The sequence below is a fragment of the Haliotis rufescens genome, unplaced genomic scaffold (genome assembly GCF_023055435.1).
Source record: "Haliotis rufescens isolate VD_foot unplaced genomic scaffold, xgHalRufe1.0.p SCAF_12, whole genome shotgun sequence".
NCBI lineage: Eukaryota > Metazoa > Mollusca > Gastropoda > Lepetellida > Haliotidae > Haliotis > Haliotis rufescens.
This window is the reverse complement of record NW_025963802.1, coordinates 28,714,501-28,732,895: the sequence shown is the minus strand read 5'-3', so window position 1 is coordinate 28,732,895 and position 18,395 is coordinate 28,714,501.

Here is an 18,395-nt window from a genome sequence, read left to right as displayed (position 1 = left end):
TGTTATTTCCTAAGTGTCACACATCACATCATATTTGTTATTTCCTAAGTGTCAGACATCACACACATCACATATTTATTATTTCCTAAGTGTCACACATCACACACATCATACACATCACATCATATTGAATATTTCCTTAGTGACACACATCACAGACATCACATCATATTTATTATTTCCTAAGTGTCAAACACATCACACACATCACGTCATATTTATTATTTCCTAAGTGTCACACATCACATACATCACAGACATCACATCATATTTGTTATTTCCTAAGTGTCACACACCACACACATCACAGACATCACATCAGATTTGTTATTTCCTAAGTGTCACACATCACACACATCACATCATATTTGTTATTTCCTAAGTGTCACACATCACACACATCACATCATATTTGTTATTTCCTAAGTGTCACACATCACACACATCACACACATCACATCATATTTGATATTTCCTAAGTGTCACACATCACACACATCACATCATATTTGTTATTTCCTAAGTGTCACCGGGTCATTAAACTCGCCTTGTCTCGGCCAAGTGGCAGCACCACTCACCACTTTATTTTCGACACCGTTCGGCAAAGTCCGGCCGTCGTCATTATACAACGTCATTGAATTATGTGTCAGAGAATTAGTGACCCTAATATTTTGTTCTTTTGTGATTTAATGGCACACTCTTACTTGACTTGAAATTTGTTATCTCCTATATGTTCGTTACCTTATTCATGTGTTAAAAATGCCTTTGTGATTATGATTTTCAAACATTAGGGAAATTTATATGTACACTCAGATATTTCTCATGACCCACAAGCACGGATATATACTAGAGACAAAACAAGGATCAACATCAGAACTGATCAGGGATCCAAACCCATGATCAGGGATCCAGGCACGCCTAAGAGACGCAACTCTGCTCAGGGATCCAGGCACGCCTAAAAGACGCAACTCTGCTCAGGGATCCAGGCACGCCTCAGAGACGCAACTCTGCTTAGGGATCCAGGCACGCCTAAGAGACGCAACTCTGCTCAGGGATCCAGGCACGCCTCAGAGACGCAACTCTGCTCAGGGATCCAGGCACGCCTAAGAGACGCAACTCTGCTCAGGGATCCAGGCACGCCTAAGAGACGCAACTCTGCTCAGGGATCCAGGCACGCCTAAGAGACGCAACTCTGCTCAGGGATCAAGGCACGCCTCAGAGACGCAACTCTGCTTAGGGATCCAGGCACGCCTAAGAGACGCAACTCTGCTCAGGGATCCAGGCACGCCTCAGAGACGCAACTCTGCTCAGGGATCCAGGCACGCCTCAGAGACGCAACTCTGCTCAGGGATCCAGGCACGCCTCAGAGACGCAACTCTGCTCAGGGATCCAGGCACGCCTCAGAGACGCAACTCTGCTCAGCGAAATGCGGCGCCTAACACCACGGTGCCAACTATGCCGCACCCTCGTCTGTGAACCGGCTTGCCCGCACCCGCACATACCCCACAACAGTGAACCGACCCTAAAGCATTTGCCCGCGTACAAGGCTAGGACATTGACTGTCTCAAGCTCATATGGACCGCCTCCGTGGTCTTGTGGTAGAGCGTCCGCCCGGAGAGCGGAAGGTCCGGGGTTCGATCCCCGGCCGCGTCATACAAAAAGCCTGTCTGGCGCTCGGCATTAAGGGGCTAAAACAAGGACTGGTCGGCTCGGAGTCTATTATTAGTATACTGTGTCTGAGTGGGGTATTCATGTTAAACTGCGCCATGGTATCTCAGTGAGCTAGCACTATCAATCGGCATCAGTCCGGACTAGTACAAGCAGCCACACACACACACACACACACTCACACATACACCACCTATGCACGTGCATGCACATCGCTATATAAGTGCAAACATCTTGGACGCGACGTTAAACCCAATTTCACCTCACCTCAAGCTCATTTTGTGAATCAGCTGTGGATGGCAGTGGACTTCTTTAAACACTGAGTACTGGTTTAATTAACAGCTGCTACATCTACAGATGCTTTATCCGAGGAACGTGTTACCGCGCAGGTCCATGACAGGTGGCAGGTGATCAAATCAATGAAACTAGTTAACCGCCGATGAAGGTAACATTGTGCGGAGAGATACGACCACTTATTCCGGGGGTAGATACACCCCCTCTGATGCTGTCTATTCAAAAGGCGCATATTCACCCCTCCAACATTGCAAACACACTTCCTATCGGTTTGGACCGCCTGCGTGGTCTAGTGGTAGAGCGTCCGCCCGGAGAGCGGAAGGCGCGGGGTTCGATCCCCGGCCGCGTCATACCAAAAGACGTTAAAAGATGGTACTTGTTGTTACCCTGTCTGGCGCTCGGCATTTAGGGGCTAAAACAAGGACTGGTCGGGTCGAAGTCAGTCTACTGTGTCTGAGTGGGGTATTCATGTTAACTGCGGCATGGTGTCTTAGTGGGCTAGTACTATAAATCGGCATCAGTCCGGACTAGTACAAGCAGCCACATACACACGTGCATGCACGTCGCTATATAAGTGCAATAATCTTGGACGCGACGTTAAACCCGATTTCATCTTACTTCCTATCGATTTGGTTCTTAAAACACACCTGTGACGTCATTCTATTGTCTAAACGCTCCATTATTGTTCAGGAATGGAGAGCTGTTTGTCAGTTATACATAATCTTGAACCAACATTTCAATTCATTTGCACTTCGAATTGACGGAACTATTTTTTTCATATTTTGACTTTGTCGGATGTGTCGCCGGCAGGGTTCGAACCCCCATCGTTTGATTTGAGGACGTGTAATGGTGGACCTCAGCTACGGCAACACATTAAGGTATGGTGTAAAATCAACTTATAAATATTTTCATTATTTTGCACAATGTTTAAAAGCACAAAATAATATGTAAATAATGCTCTGTCAGAGCAGGGTACCTAGCAGTGTTCATATTTATAGCAATAAGATAAACCTTTGACCAATACAAAAAAAATCAGGTAAACATATATATCCTTGTTCGGGGCCCTATATTTCCCATAATCTCCGTCAGCATGTATTTACAATGTGCGAGCGATTGATGAATTACTCGTTTAGGATCCCACGAAATTATGAAGAGCCGTAGACCATGCATTGTAAATATCAGCTCGCGACTGAGCTTGATGCACGTGCAACAGCGGCAGAGAACGCATTCCTCGTGCATGACGGAAGGGGAGACCCACGCAGTGTTAATACAAGAGAACATTTTGTCAAAGTGTAAAAGCAGGGATGTGTTGAAAGTTGGGGAATATCCTCGTAACTCTCCATTCCTTAAAAATAATGGTCTTCAGCTCGATTATTTTATTATACACTGAACCGCAAAAGAAACGTCACCCCAAGTAACATTGCATGAAAAGTTGTCATATAAATATCTGGGTAATTTTTATCAAAGTTTCTAAAATGTAACATTACCTTGTCCGGAAAAAATGAATTTTGATGATAAAAAAACAAAACAGATGACAATAAATCCGATCGCCCAAACGCATCACGGCAACGGCCATGGTAACCCGATGCGCTTGAGTTCCGTGCAAATTGAAATGCACATGCGTTCCCCCATTTCTTGCCCTATAAAAAACCACCCAGATCGGATAACATTCATTCGTTATTGAATTGGTTGGTTTGTTGTTTAACGCCGCACTCAGCAATATTCCAGCTATATGACGGCGGTCTGTAAATAATCGAGTCTGGACCAGACAATCCAGTGATTGACATCATGAGCATCAATCCATGCATTTGGGATCGATGACATGCATCAACCAAGTCAGCGAGCCTGACCACCCGATCCCGTTAGTCGCCTTTTACGACAAGCATAGTCACCTTTTACGGAAAGCATGGGTTGCTGAAGACCTATTCTACCCCGGAAGTTATTGAATTGCTAGACCACATGCCAAGATTGACAAGAAATCAGCGACACCAAGCCCCTGGACGATTGCAAGCTGGACAAACCGCCCGGCAAGTAACCGATGCATTTCAAGTCCATGTAAGGACCATATACAGGCTCCAGCAACGATACCATACCACCAATATTACAGATGACCGACCACGTATTGGAAGACCAAAGGTCACCACGCGACGTCATGATCGTCAGATTGTGCGACAGCATCTTCAAGATCGCTTTGTTACTGCTGCGGAAACTGCTCGACAGACACACCAGCGACACATTAGTGCGGACACCGTGCGTCGACGATTGACGAGCAGACACCTCTACTGTCACAGGCCACATCGAGGACCTATTCTGATACCACGTCATCGCCGGGACCGTCTTCAGTGGACAACACAGCACCAACATTGGCTCCACCTAGTGGAGAGGGGTCCTCTTCTCAGACGAGAGCCGTTACTGTATCTCTACAGCAGATGACAGAGAGTCTGGCGACGCCGTGGGGAATGTTATTCGGATGCTTGTATAATTGTTGAAAGATTCGTGTGGTGGTCCAAGCATCGTAGGGTGGGGTGGAATTGGTCTTGGACAGAAGGTCGGCCCTGTGGTCTTCAAGAATATCGGTCAAGGGAGAGGCAATTGTGTCACAGCAGCTCGGTGTTTGATCAAGTCTTGAGAGCACACGCCATACCTCATTTGGCACGTCGCCGCAACTACGAGTTTCAGCATGATAACGCCCGTTCCAACACTGCGAGAGCAACAAGATGCTTCTCTCAGCAGACTGGCATCAGAACTATGCAGTGGCCTGCCCTCAGTCCCGATTTAAATCCCATTGTGCACCCGTGGGACGAGATTCAAAGACGGCTGAATGATGTCCGACCAAGGCCGACAACTGCAGCTGGACTGCGTCAGTCGTTCCTCAGAGTGTGGGCTCAAGTGGCCTATGGCCTTCATCAACCGCCTCATCAATTCCATGTATCGACGTTGCACGGCAGTCATCAATGCACATGGCGGACACACGAGATACTGACTTGTGATGCCATTTTCTCAGAGACTAGTGTTGTATTTCACTTTAAGAACATTTGACACTTCAATTTCAACCTTGATGATCAGTTTTGCCAAGTTTCAATATGTCTCAAAGCGTGTTTACAGTGTTTGGACAAATAAGGTTTCTAATATATCTATCCATAGTGACGTTTCTTTTGCGGTTCAGTATATAAGGAATGGAGAGTTACACACAACACGCATTGTTCAGTGGACACACTAGATGCTCAGTAATGCGTTGTGGTGCCTTCCAGAAAGAAAAAAACTTGACTCAGACTCAGACATTCCATGTTGTTGTCCAAATCCTACACCCCTTTTCCGTCAATTTTTATTCTTACACAGTCATGTGTCCCGAAGCACTATTCCTCCCTCACAAACAACCAATCTGATGCGGCTTTACTAGACGGTGAAATCCCAGTCCGCGCTTCTCCAACACAGGACTAATGATCTCCGGACGTAAATCCCGTGACGCTGATGTCCACGCATTTATGGTGTCTTCATCGAGTAATGTTTCATCGTCTTCTCCACTCATGGGTATATCACAGAGTGACGTTATGTGTTCTGCGTCCTTGTGGACGCCTGACGATGACGTGTGTGTTGACACTGACGGCTCGTGAATACAGAAACACACAGCCTTGTTTAAAACAGACTTTGGTAGTACGCCGTTTCAATTCCAGCCGGACAATTTCGGGACTGAAAACGCCATCGAGGCACGATGCCATGCAATCAGCCAAGTAGGAACCTGTTGAGTAAAACTCAAATTTAAAATCAGTTTGTACACTTTATCACCTTATGAAAAGCTACGAGAAATTTCAATATGAGAATGTAACTTGTGACTCAACATGTCAATAAGGGCATGTGCGAATGTTGTGCTAAATCCACCCAACAGAAAAAAGACAGAGCAAAATTCTTAATAATTTACGCTTTGAAGGATGAAGTTTTTAAATCAACTTTTATTCATCAATAGTGACATCTTTGTTACTTTTCCAGATGTAAACCATGACCAGTATTAGAGTTACAGATTAACAGAGAGGGCTCTCCTAACTCTGTCACCACACAGACTACAGACAGGACTACTTTTGTAACCGGGGTAATCTTGCAGATAAAGAGTCAATAATTGATACATGCTCGAAACCTCATGTTTCACAGCCATTTATCATCCAAAACTGGCTCCCATTGTAGATATTGCTTGGGTGAGATCAAGCGATATCTACATTGAATCGCAGTGCTTTGCAGACCATTGTGACATCATGTTTACCATGACGTCACAATCAAATGACATCGCTAATGGCTCTGCTATTGAAGCTGTGAGCAGTACTTTTTATACTTAAGACTGCTTGTTACTGTCTACAAACTGAAAAAGTTGGAACAATGATGTTGGATGATAAATACAATCTCACCCTCGTGTCTTTTGATATCAAATATATCAACACTCGTTGATATATTTGATATCAAAAGTCACTCGGGTGAGATTCTCTATATGTTAATATAGGTAATGCAACTGCATTGAATTACACTAACTGACATTGAGTTGACAAGTGGATGTGTCTAGCTCTCGCTGTGTTGCCTTTGTGGCCTTTACATGTACTGTTTATAGGTTATAAGTACAGTAATCTATGTTTATAACGAACATCCTTTTAACGAACTGACGGATATAACGTACTGTGTTTTGGTCCCGGGCATTTGCTGTGTATATCCTGTATGTATGCTTATAACGAACTACGGTTATAACGAACTAAAATTAGTGGCCCCTTTGAGTTCGTTATAACCGTTCCGTGGTAATAGGGTCTCTCCCTGTCTTGCCCCTGTACTGCATGGGAAAAGACACTTGTAATTTCATTGCAAGTGATGATTTTCTACTGTCCTCTATATTACACATTATTCTCTGGCACTCTCCATCTACACCATCTTTTAAGAGTTTGCTCCACAGTTTTGTTTGTTTTTGTTTATTTGTTGTTTAACGCGCGCTCAGCAATATTACAGCTGTGTAAATAATCGAGTCTGGACTTGACATCACGATCATCGATCCACGCAACTGGGATACGATGACATGCATCAACCAAGTCAGCGAGTCTTGACTACCCGATCCCGTTACTCGCCTTTTACGGCAAGCATGGGTTGCCGAATACCTATTCTGGCCAAGATCTTCACGGGTCTTTTCTACGGAACTATCCTCCGATTAAAGCGTTGGCTCGTCACTCCGTAGACCCGGGTTCGATTCCCGACATGGGTACAATGAGTGAAGCCTATTTCTGGTGTCCCCCGTCGTGTTATTGCTGGAATATTGCTAAAAGAGGCGTGAAACCATACTCACTCACTCACTCATTATGCCTGGGTAAGTATGTGATCCGTGGTTGAAAATACTTTCCGAAATGCAGCTTGTGCTTCTGAAAGAGCATAGTTTGAATCCAAGAATGTTGCTCTGAGCGTATTGTTAAAAACAGATTACTTTGTAAATGGTGAACTAGGCAGCATTGCTGTATACAATTCTGGAATAAAATGTTACCAAAGCCTGATCGGGTGTCATTAACTGACGGGCAAACGAATGTATACAGAGTTTGTTTTTTATGTAATTGTAAATGGTTAACTATGGTTAATTTTGATCATGTCTATTTATCCATAACCCATTCCTGCAACAGTTTGTGATCTGCGGCTCTGTCATTTTGTGTACAAATATATTGGTACAATGAAGACTTCCTAACCCCTACCATGTGTGAAAAGTTTTAAAGTCGTGCCGAAAATAGCAAATTTATTGATTTTCAAAGATAAGATGTCTATGACACCCATCAGCAGTTGTGTATTATGCGAAATTGTATATTTTCTATTTTTAAAAGGTATAAATCAAGTTATATGTTTAAGAATGTAGAAGTATTTTTTTGGTGCTGACTGAGCGCATTTAATGTTCATTGTTGGATATAACATCGCTAACTTAAGATATTTTCAATTGAAAATCAAACATATGATAAAATCAACTGAAAGGTATGGTTGAAAGTTTATAAAGTATGTCCTCTCATGTATCACCTCCAAGCTACATTTCTGTGTAATTGTAAGTTGCTACGAACTATTGAAGATAGTATACGTGACCCCGGTTTCCATTACGTCTGGACTTTTCACTATGTACCTGGCCAGTGCTGGTTATAATAATCCATACGACTTGTCCTTATTGGCCAGTTTCTCCATCAATGGAACACATCCATAAATATTTCATCAAAAGGTCAATACTGTAAATTGTACAGATACCACTGTCAGAATCATATCTACTTGTTCTGCCTTATAACCTCAGAGCATGGTTCGCACGTTTCCGACTGTATAGCCGAAGACTGCCGGAAGAAACCGGAAGGTGGCCAAAAACTGACCATGTTCAAAGAATGTGTACATTATGTAATTTAGCTGTGAGAGTGGAGTATTAATTTCTGTTTGAATGAACAAATCTTTCATACTTAAGAAATATTTTATCATCTCAATACTTCTATAAATAGCCAATTAAACAAATCATATTTCTAATGCAATGTGCTTACAAACCACTTATTATAAAATAAAATAGTTAAATATACAAGAGAAGGTCTATGTATGTATTAAGATATTATTGTACTGTTTAATCGTGTATTTTGTAAATGACTTCAGCACCACATCAGAGCTGTATAGTCTCTGTGACTCTTTATGATGCACGAGAATAAACTTCTTCTTTATCAAGGTACCTGCCCAGTGTCTTTGTCTTTGCCCAGTCTACTATTGTGGATGAGCACACAATAACCTTCTTACAAATGTCTACACGTCATTTACCATGGCATGTGTTCAATATCTGTGATATTCGTATGTGTGAATGCCAGAATGAATACCTTGCTATTGGTCTACAAGTACTTCATCGGATATACCCAGAACTATCTGAAAAGTTTACACATCACATACTTACACTTCCAACTTGTGGACTTCAGAGATGACTAATAACGTAATTATTGCGGAAATGATAACCATATGCTTTACTGTGCTACAATGTTCAAACATCCCAAAAACAGTTCCTGGAAACCTTAAAAAATCATCCGTGTTTCCACATTATTGACTTACCTGTGCATCAAGTGTTGCAAACATGCAGTGGTTGAAAGGAACAAAGTATAAACATCATTTCATGCGAACAAATTCAATACATCTGATAATTCTCCAAGGATTTGTAAAGGATTTCCTAATTTCTTACATTATGCGCTTCCTGTTGGCTGAATAGGGCCCTTTTTCACCTCGTTCTTTGCATTCTCGTTGGTTTGCTTGGCCTGTCTGAAGATTGGAAGTAAGCGCTTTCTGCGTACGTTCCAGATCCTAGGAAGGGCGCTATAATTCGGGGGGACAGAGGATGCACACAATCTCGTATAACACCTCTATTGTGAAATCCCCGATCTTCTTCTCCGAGTCTTCAAGGTCTTACTCCTCGACCACAGACTCCATTTCAGTCGGTGGGGGGAAATGGGGTTTAACGTCGCGTTATAGACTTTTGCACTTATGTGGCGACGTGCGTGTATCGCGCGCGCGAGTGAGTGTGTGTGTGTATGGCTGCGGGTACTAGGCCGGACTAATGCCGATTTTATAGCGCTAGCCCAGTGAGATACTATGCCGACATTAACATAAATACCAATTCAGACAAAGAATACTGACCTCGAGCCGACAAGTCCTTGTTTTACCCCTTTAATGCCGGGCGCCAGACAGGGTAACAACAAGTACCATCTTTTGACGTCCTTTGGTATGTCGTGGGCGGGGATCGAACCCCGGACCTTCCACATTTCAGTCGACTCTTACTGAGGTTAGTAGGGCCGATTCTCATCCGAAATGCCAAAGGGGGCACATATGTTTTGAAATCAAAACCTTTACCCTCTTTGTCAGAAAGGCATTCGTACATCTCGGGTGGGGGGTTCTCTGATTAAGCTTATTGTGTGTCATCTTTACCTAACATAAAGTTACCGGACGATGGTTACCAGTAATGGTGTACGAACGTCTACAAATAAAGGAGTGTTTCCAACCTGTTGCGCAGGTCGTTATGATGTTTATGTGCCCAGAGTCCGACTTGGTTTGACAGATGAAAGGTCATAATCGGAGTCGTCAAGGGACATAACTCTAAAGGAAAAGAAAATTAACTCCCTTTGACATACAACAATCAGCTCCCCATTGCTCGCCAAGGTTTTTTGTTAGTAACAGAATAGGTCAAGTAGACCAGTATGCGACCGAAACATTATCCTAAAGTAATTATTTTTTAATTATACCCAAATAGTATTTTGAACAGTGGTTCATTAATTTTCAACTTGTCTACGATACGTTTCAGGAAACAGAAGCACGCGTCTGATCAACAGCAGTAATTCAGCTGATTACCGGGAATGATTGACAGGTCATTAAGTGCGTGATTATACCTGTCTCACAGTAATCAGAGAGATGATGTTGGCCTCGGTGTTAGCCCGATGGGAAGCGACGCTGAACGTGTCGAACGCCAGCTCCCCGTCACCAACGTAGCCGTATACAACGTTTTGCCGTCACTTTGCCTCAGAGTTAGAAACACTGAACGATACTTGCACTGGTTTCTGGGCTCTGTCTAACGGCAGATGGCAGGCATCTAATTAAGTGCATTTCTCGTTTGATGTTGTCACACGGCAAATGAACATCGCTTATTTTAAACTTCAGTTTAAGCACTTGAGTTTGGAATGATAGATTCCGGGGGAAGAAGTTTCATACGTAAATTATCCGATAAAAATATTTGTTGTAACTTCAAATCCGAGGACATTAGCTTTTAGCAAAACCATGAAACATGATAATAAAATTGATAGAGGCAATGAAATTGAAGTCGGTGGAATTTTCATTAACTTTTATCTTTCAAATTCTGAACAATTTGCTATTCCAGTGTAATGATTTTAAAAGGTCATGTCAGGGATGACGTCCTTGAGAAACTCTCCAATGACTTTCAAATCTATGACCAAATACAAACTAGGGCAGTGACTGTCGAATGAGAAACGAAACTGATATAAAAAGTGGCCATTTGAATAAAATTTGGATGTAGTATTGTTTTTATTTTCAATTTTCATTTTAAAAAAAACAACGTTTTTTGTTAAGGGATCCTAATGCGGCCGGGTGTTTATCTCCACTCGTTCATTGAATTAGCCATGTTTACAGGGTAATGGTTATATCACATATCAATACATCATCCACAACCCAAACTGGAGAAGGGTTGGGCTGTGTTTGCCAGACTATTTCTCGTTGCAGTATGACTGACCTCACTATAGTATAACTGACCTAGTTACAGTATGACTTACTTTGTTACAGTATGGAGCATGATTTACCTCGTTACAGTATGACTTACCTCGTTAGAGCATGACCCCGTTAGATCATGGCTGACCTCGTTAGAGCATGACTGACCTCGTTAGAGCATGGCTGACCTCGTATGAGCATGACTGACCCCGTTAGATCATGGCTGACCTCGTTAGAGCATGACTTACCTCGTTAGAGCATGGCTGACCTCGTTAGAGCATCCCTGACCCTGTTAGAGCATGACCGACCTCGTTAGAGCATCCCTGACCCTGTTAGAGCATGGCTGACCTCGTTAGAGCATCCCTGACCCTGTTAGAGCATGTCTGACCTCGTTACAGTAAAGAGTATGACCGACCTCATTACAATATAGTGTATGACTGACCTCGTTATGATATAGAGTATGACTGACCTCGTTAGAGCATGACTTACCTCGTTACAATATGGAGTATGACTGACCTCATTACAAAATGGAGTATGACTGACCTCGTTATAGCATGACGTACCTCGTTACAGTATAGAGTATGATTTACCTCGTTACAGTATAGAGTATGACTGACCTCGTGAGAGGATGACTTACCTCGTTACAGTATAGAGTATGACTGACCTCTTGAGAGGATGACTTACCTCGTTACAGTATAGAGTATGACTGACCTCGTTACAGTATAGAGTATGACTGACCTCATTACAAAATGGAGTATGACTGACCTCGTTAGAGCATGACGTACATCGTTAGAGCATCCCTGACCCTGTAAGAGCATGTCTGACCTCGTTACAGTAAAGTGTATGACCGACCTCATTACAATATAGTGTATGACTGACCTCGTTATGATATAGAGTATGACTGACCTCGTTAGAGCATGACTTACCTCGTTACAATATGGAGTATGACTGACCTCATTACAAAATGGAGTATGACTGACCTCGTTATAGCATGACGTACCTCGTTACAGTATAGAGTATGACTGACCTCGTGAGAAGATGACTTACCTCGTTACAGTATAGAGTATGACTGACCTCGTTACAGTATAGAGTATGACTTACCTCGTTACAGTACAGAGTATGACTGACCTCGTTAGAGGATGACTAACCTCGTTACAGTTTAGAGTATGACTGACCTCGTGAGAGGATGACTTACCTTGTTACAGTATAGAGTATGACTGACCTCGTTAGAGCATGACTGACCTCGTTACAGTATAGAGTATGACTGACCTCATTACAAAATGGAGTATGACTGACCTCGTTATAGCATGACATACCTCGTTACAGTATAGAGGATGACTAACCTCGTTACAGTACAGAGTATGACTGACCTCGTGAGAGGATGACTTACCTTGTTACAGTATAGAGTATGACTGACCTCGTTAGAGCATGACTTACCTCGTTACAGTATAGAGCATGACTTACCTCGTTACAGTATAGAGTATGACTTACCTCGTTACAGTATAGAGTATGACTGACCTCGTGAGAGCATGACTTACCTCGTTACAGTATAGAGTATGACTTACCTCGTTACAGTATAGAGTATGACTTACCTCGTTAGAGCATTACTTACCTCGTTACAGTATAAAGCATGACTTACCTCGTTACAGTATAGAGTATGACTGACCTCGTTAGAGGATGACTTACCTCATTACAGTATAGAGTATGACTGACCTTGTTACAGTATAGAGTATGACTGACCTCGTTAGAGTATGACTTACCTCGTTACAGTATAGAGTATGACTGACCTCCTTAGAGCATGACTTACCTCGTTACAGTATAGAGTATGACTGACCTCCTTAGAGCATGACTTACCTCGTTACAGTATAGAGTATGACTGACCTCGTTACAGTATAGAGTATGACTGACCTCGTGAGAGTATGACTTACCTCGTTACAGTATAGAGTATGACTGACCTCCTTAGAGCATGACTTACCTCTTTACAGTATAGAGTATGACTGACCTCCTTAGAGCATGACTTACTTCGTTACAGTATAGAGTATGACTGACCTCGTTACAGTATAGAGTATGACTGACCTCGCGAGAGTATGACTTCCCTCGTTACAGTATAGAGTATGACTGACCTCGTTAGAGTATGACTGACCTCATTAAAGTATGGTGTGTATCTCGTCATTTTATGTTATTTCAGAATATATACTCGAAGTCGGAAATTATGCGAAAACCTTCCAACATTTGAGTCCAAATCTGTCTTGTTGGCCCAGGCCCAGGCCAACTCATTTAACATCTTAACCTCGGCTTACGATGGTCGTAACGCTAAGATCACTTTGAGACCCTGGTCTCTAATTGTTAAGACAGTTCCATCACTTCAACGATGGACACGCGTCCCTCGTCCTTACACGTAACACACATGAGCGAATCATGGTCAACATGTAAACATTAATGAAATATATAACGGACAGGTGTCAACTTGAGTCGAGGAGACAAATAACGACCAGAACAATTACACGAACTCTGAAGTCAGGTGTGCATGGCTAACACCACTACTGCAGTAATGAACCATTGTGAGGACACTTACATACGTTCCTGTCACTTCACCCGAGTAGGTTCGATATGGAAGTGACGATACACAAATCATCTCCCGCGAACAGCTGCCCTGACAGAATCAGTTGGCGGTTATGGATTACATATAACATTTTGCCGACACAGCCTAGCATGGAAATAGTTTTCACACCCGTAAGAGCCTTTTAATGAAATCAAGATGAATCAATGGCTAGTTATTTCAAGGTCACGTGTTCCTATTTTCTGATAACTTTCTATTGCTATAATTTTTATGTTAATTATAACATGAAAATATCGCCCAAAGTGTTCTTTTATTTGAATTATTGTTCACGTTCTTCTAGGCCTTTAATGAAATCCCAGACACATTGATGGCTATATATTTTAAGGTCAGATGTTTCTATTGTCTGATAACATTTTTCGATTTTGTCAGCAATAAGTCCAATGTGCCGCTCAACGAGTGGGCGGCTACTAACATGATCGGAGTCAGTCATACCATGATCAACGTTCCACGCGTCCGGGTAAGGGGACACACAGAGTAAAGACATACACAGAGTAAGGGGACAGACACTGAGTAAGGGGACACACAGAGAAAAGACGCACACAGAGTAAGGACACACATATAATAAGGAGACACACAGAGTAAGGGGACACACACAGAGTAAGGACACACAAAGAATAAGGAGACACACAGAGTAAGGGGACACACAGAGAAAAGACGCACACAGAGTAAGGACACACACACAAGAGTAAGGACACACATAGAATAAGGAGACACACAGAGTAAGGAGAAACACACAGAGAGTAAGGGGACACACACAGAGTAAGGAGACACACACAGGGTAAGAGGACACACACAGAGTAAGGAGAAACACACAGAGAGTAAGAGGACACACACAGAGTAAGGAGAAACACACAGAGAGTAAGAGGACACACACAGGGTAAGAGGACACACACAGAGTAAGGAGACACACACAGGGTAAGAGGACACACACAGAGTGTAAGGGGACACACACGGAGTAAAGTGACACACACAGAGAGTAAGGGGACACACACAGAGAGTAAGAGGACACACACAGAGTAAAGTGACACACACAGAGAGTAAGGAGAAACACACAGAGAGTAAGGGGACACACACAGAGTAAGGAGACACACACAGGGTAAGAGGACACACACAGAGTAAGGAGAAACACACAGAGAGTAAGAGGACACACACAGAGTAAGGAGAAACACACAGAGAGTAAGAGGACACACACAGGGTAAGAGGACACACACAGAGTAAGGAGACACACACAGGGTAAGAGGACACACACAGAGTGTAAGGGGACACACACGGAGTAAGGAGACACACACAGAGTAAGGAGAAACACACAGAGAGTAAGAGGACACACACAGGGTAAGAGGACACACACAGAGTAAGGAGACACACACAGGGTAGGAGGACACACACAGAGTGTAAGGGGACACACACGGAGTAAGGAGACACACACAGAGAGTAAGGGGACACACAAAGAGTAAGGAGACACACACAGGGTAAGAGGACACATAGTAACCAATCAATCCCTATCTAAGTCGTTTCTGGTGTCCCCCGCCGTGATATTGCTGGAATATTGCTAAATGGGCAGTAAAACCATACTCACTCTATCAGTCACCCCATTTAAATCGTAGAATTCTAAGAATCGCTACATTAGCAATATTCTGACGATGGCGTGGTGTGGAGGCACGTCACGTTAATGACACTAAGTATGCGAATGTACACGTTTAGATACAATTAGTCAAATTTACTGGACACGAAATATACCTTTTGGCTTCCTCTGGCTGGTAGTGTGGCAATATTAACAAGTAGACATTCTTGCATAAACAAGACAGTGATTAGATAACTATATTTCTGTTGTTTAACACCGTAATAACTAGAAAAAATCCAGCTATATTACAGCAGCTTATAAATAACCGAGTCCTGACCAGGTACACCAATGACAGAAAGTATCAGCAATGTTTCGTTCCGGGTGCGATGTGACACGCAATCAGGAGACACCAAACCTGCTCGCACCATTTAGTCGGCACTGCCGAGATGCATGGGGTAATGGGGACTATTGCGACCCGGAATACTGTCAACAAGAGTAAACAAAACAAATAAAACTAAAGCTAAAGCTAATTTACATTCCAGTTAACGAAGTCTCTCCGTCCTGGTGACGTGTGTGTTCAGATGCGCTTCTCTATAGTGCTTGTCCCTACAAAGAATGCTAATTGCTACTAATCTCGCAAGAAGCATTATCATACGATTCTAAATGTCAACGCTTTTGAGTAATCGGGATCATTTTGGTTATAAATTCGTTTAAATGGTTTCTTCAAGACACTAAACTGACATCGTTACAAAGCTTGGGATGACTCAGAGAAAGCCAATAGACGTGGTAAGGTCAACTGGTAACTGTGTGATTGTGCTTAGTTTGCAGGGTTGTTTTTGTTCACAGAACGATCTCAATTGTCTTTAAAGATCTAAACTGCGTTGTTTTTTCCAAAGACCACATAACCTTCGGAAAAATTTAAATATGCATATTTTATTGTTATATTTATATTTTGAAATTCAAATACTGGCCATCCCAGTACCAGTGACCATGTACCGATATGGTCTCTGCCAGTACACAGGAAATGGTTAACGTTCTGGCTGTTTTCACTTCTACAATTAACGGTGTGCCTACAAATTTGGTTAAATCATCAGAAATAACAAGTCAGACGGCCTATATGCTTTGATATTGCCGATTTCTGTTTTATATCAAGGGTATTTCTATCCCTCTGATAGCCGGTTATTGGTCACATCCGTCTATCTCGATGTCCGGGAAACTCGAAATAACAGAGTTCCATTGTACTTGCTGAGGACGTTGTCCGGAGTTAGTCGACGAGCGAATGAATGAGTTAGTTCTTGATCAATGATTAATGAGGTGGAAATGGAAAAGAAATTATCACCTGCATGGGACAGTCCTTGACAATAAACGTGACCTTGACCTTGTGGCGCCTTTGAAGTCCGGGAGATTCAGTGTCATAATGGCAGAGAGTCAGATCCAATAACAAAGGACAATTAGCTTCCAAGATTCTACGTCCTTTAGAGGGATTCACTCTCATTTTGTAAGATCACACGTGATTATTTCTCTTCACTTCTTAATTGCTGTCACCTAAATACTTTAACCAAGCAGTACATTATGGTTAAAAACTCATTAGGAAAATCAGCATGGCATTCTATATCTCAACTAAAACTCAAACCTATAAAATTGGGGCAGGATTGTGCAGATTGACCTTCTAAATCATAACCATTTGGAGAAGTGCATGAAATATTTACCAATCAGGGATGTAAGAGAAACTAGCGTGTGTAATCTGCTGTCTTCAGTTCACCTGAACCGTCAACATTTCTGGTCATGAAAGTACTTATTCTTGCAGGATTCTTGGCAAGTCTTTGCTGCCTGATTTTGATGTGTATTCTAGATTGAAGCCCTATGACTTCGTAAGTCAGTAACATCGAGCCAGTAAGTCTAAGTTTCCCTTTTGCTATCCCATTTTGACAGGATCTAGGCCAGGACACCTTGTACGATTCCGACAATATCATGAGCATGTGTTTATGAATCACTATCACATAGTGATGATACTAAGAGGTGTCCGCGATAAGGTAAGCGTACCCTGCCCCACCAGTGGCACGCGTCAGAAAAAACTTGCAAAGGCAAGTCAATTGTTCATCTGTTAAAGACACGGGAACATCTGGTACATGTCAAAATAGGGAATTGCATCTTTTGTCAGTGATGCGTCCAATTTGGAAATGTCCTCCACATGCCAACCATAAAACGTTTTTTAAGCTTCAGAGGCCTGGAATGCTGTAACCTTGATAACCTTCTGAGCAAGAGTCGTATGACGCTCTTTGATTTCTTGGTAGAAAGAGTATGCTCGACTGCATCTCAAATGTTGTGACAGTCTTGTAGAGAGTGTTTTGTCACTCTGAATCTTTATGCATAGATCCGAATACGAAACAGATGAGGCAGTCTCACTGGTCTCCTTTATTTCTAGTTCAGGTGGGTAAATCAGTGGAAGTGAATTGGCTATTTGATGGCTACTGAACGATATCAGAGCAACAGAAACTTCTTGGTCAGATTACCTTCTTTTGACTTTCACAATCCAAACATAAATTCCGATTCATATACATGAGGAAACAGATCCACAAGAAGGGGAGCACAATGGGTAAACTCTTAACCTTTTAAAGGTATTGACTGATCAAATGCATTGGTCACTGCAAACCCATTTAACTGGAACAAAACCGTTTTAGAAGTAAATATATATACACATTACTGTATAAACACTAATTATCCATTTATTTTTACAACTAAAATTTACAATTATTTATATCTTTACTGACCCAAGCTAAATGGGTAGCAATAATCCCTAAAACAAAAGCTTGCCCTCATAAATACATTCCTATCAGGTGAGCTGCAGAGCCTACTGATTAATCATGTGATCATGTGTACAGCTGCTCAACCAAGCTGCATGTGTTCTGACACCATAAGGCTGTCAACAGTGCCTGCCTATATTACCATGGCTAAAATTGACACAGGCAAACGAATCGAGGTTCCTGTATTTTGACGTTTTCAGTGCCAATCTGGAACCTTCATCCAGAATGTATG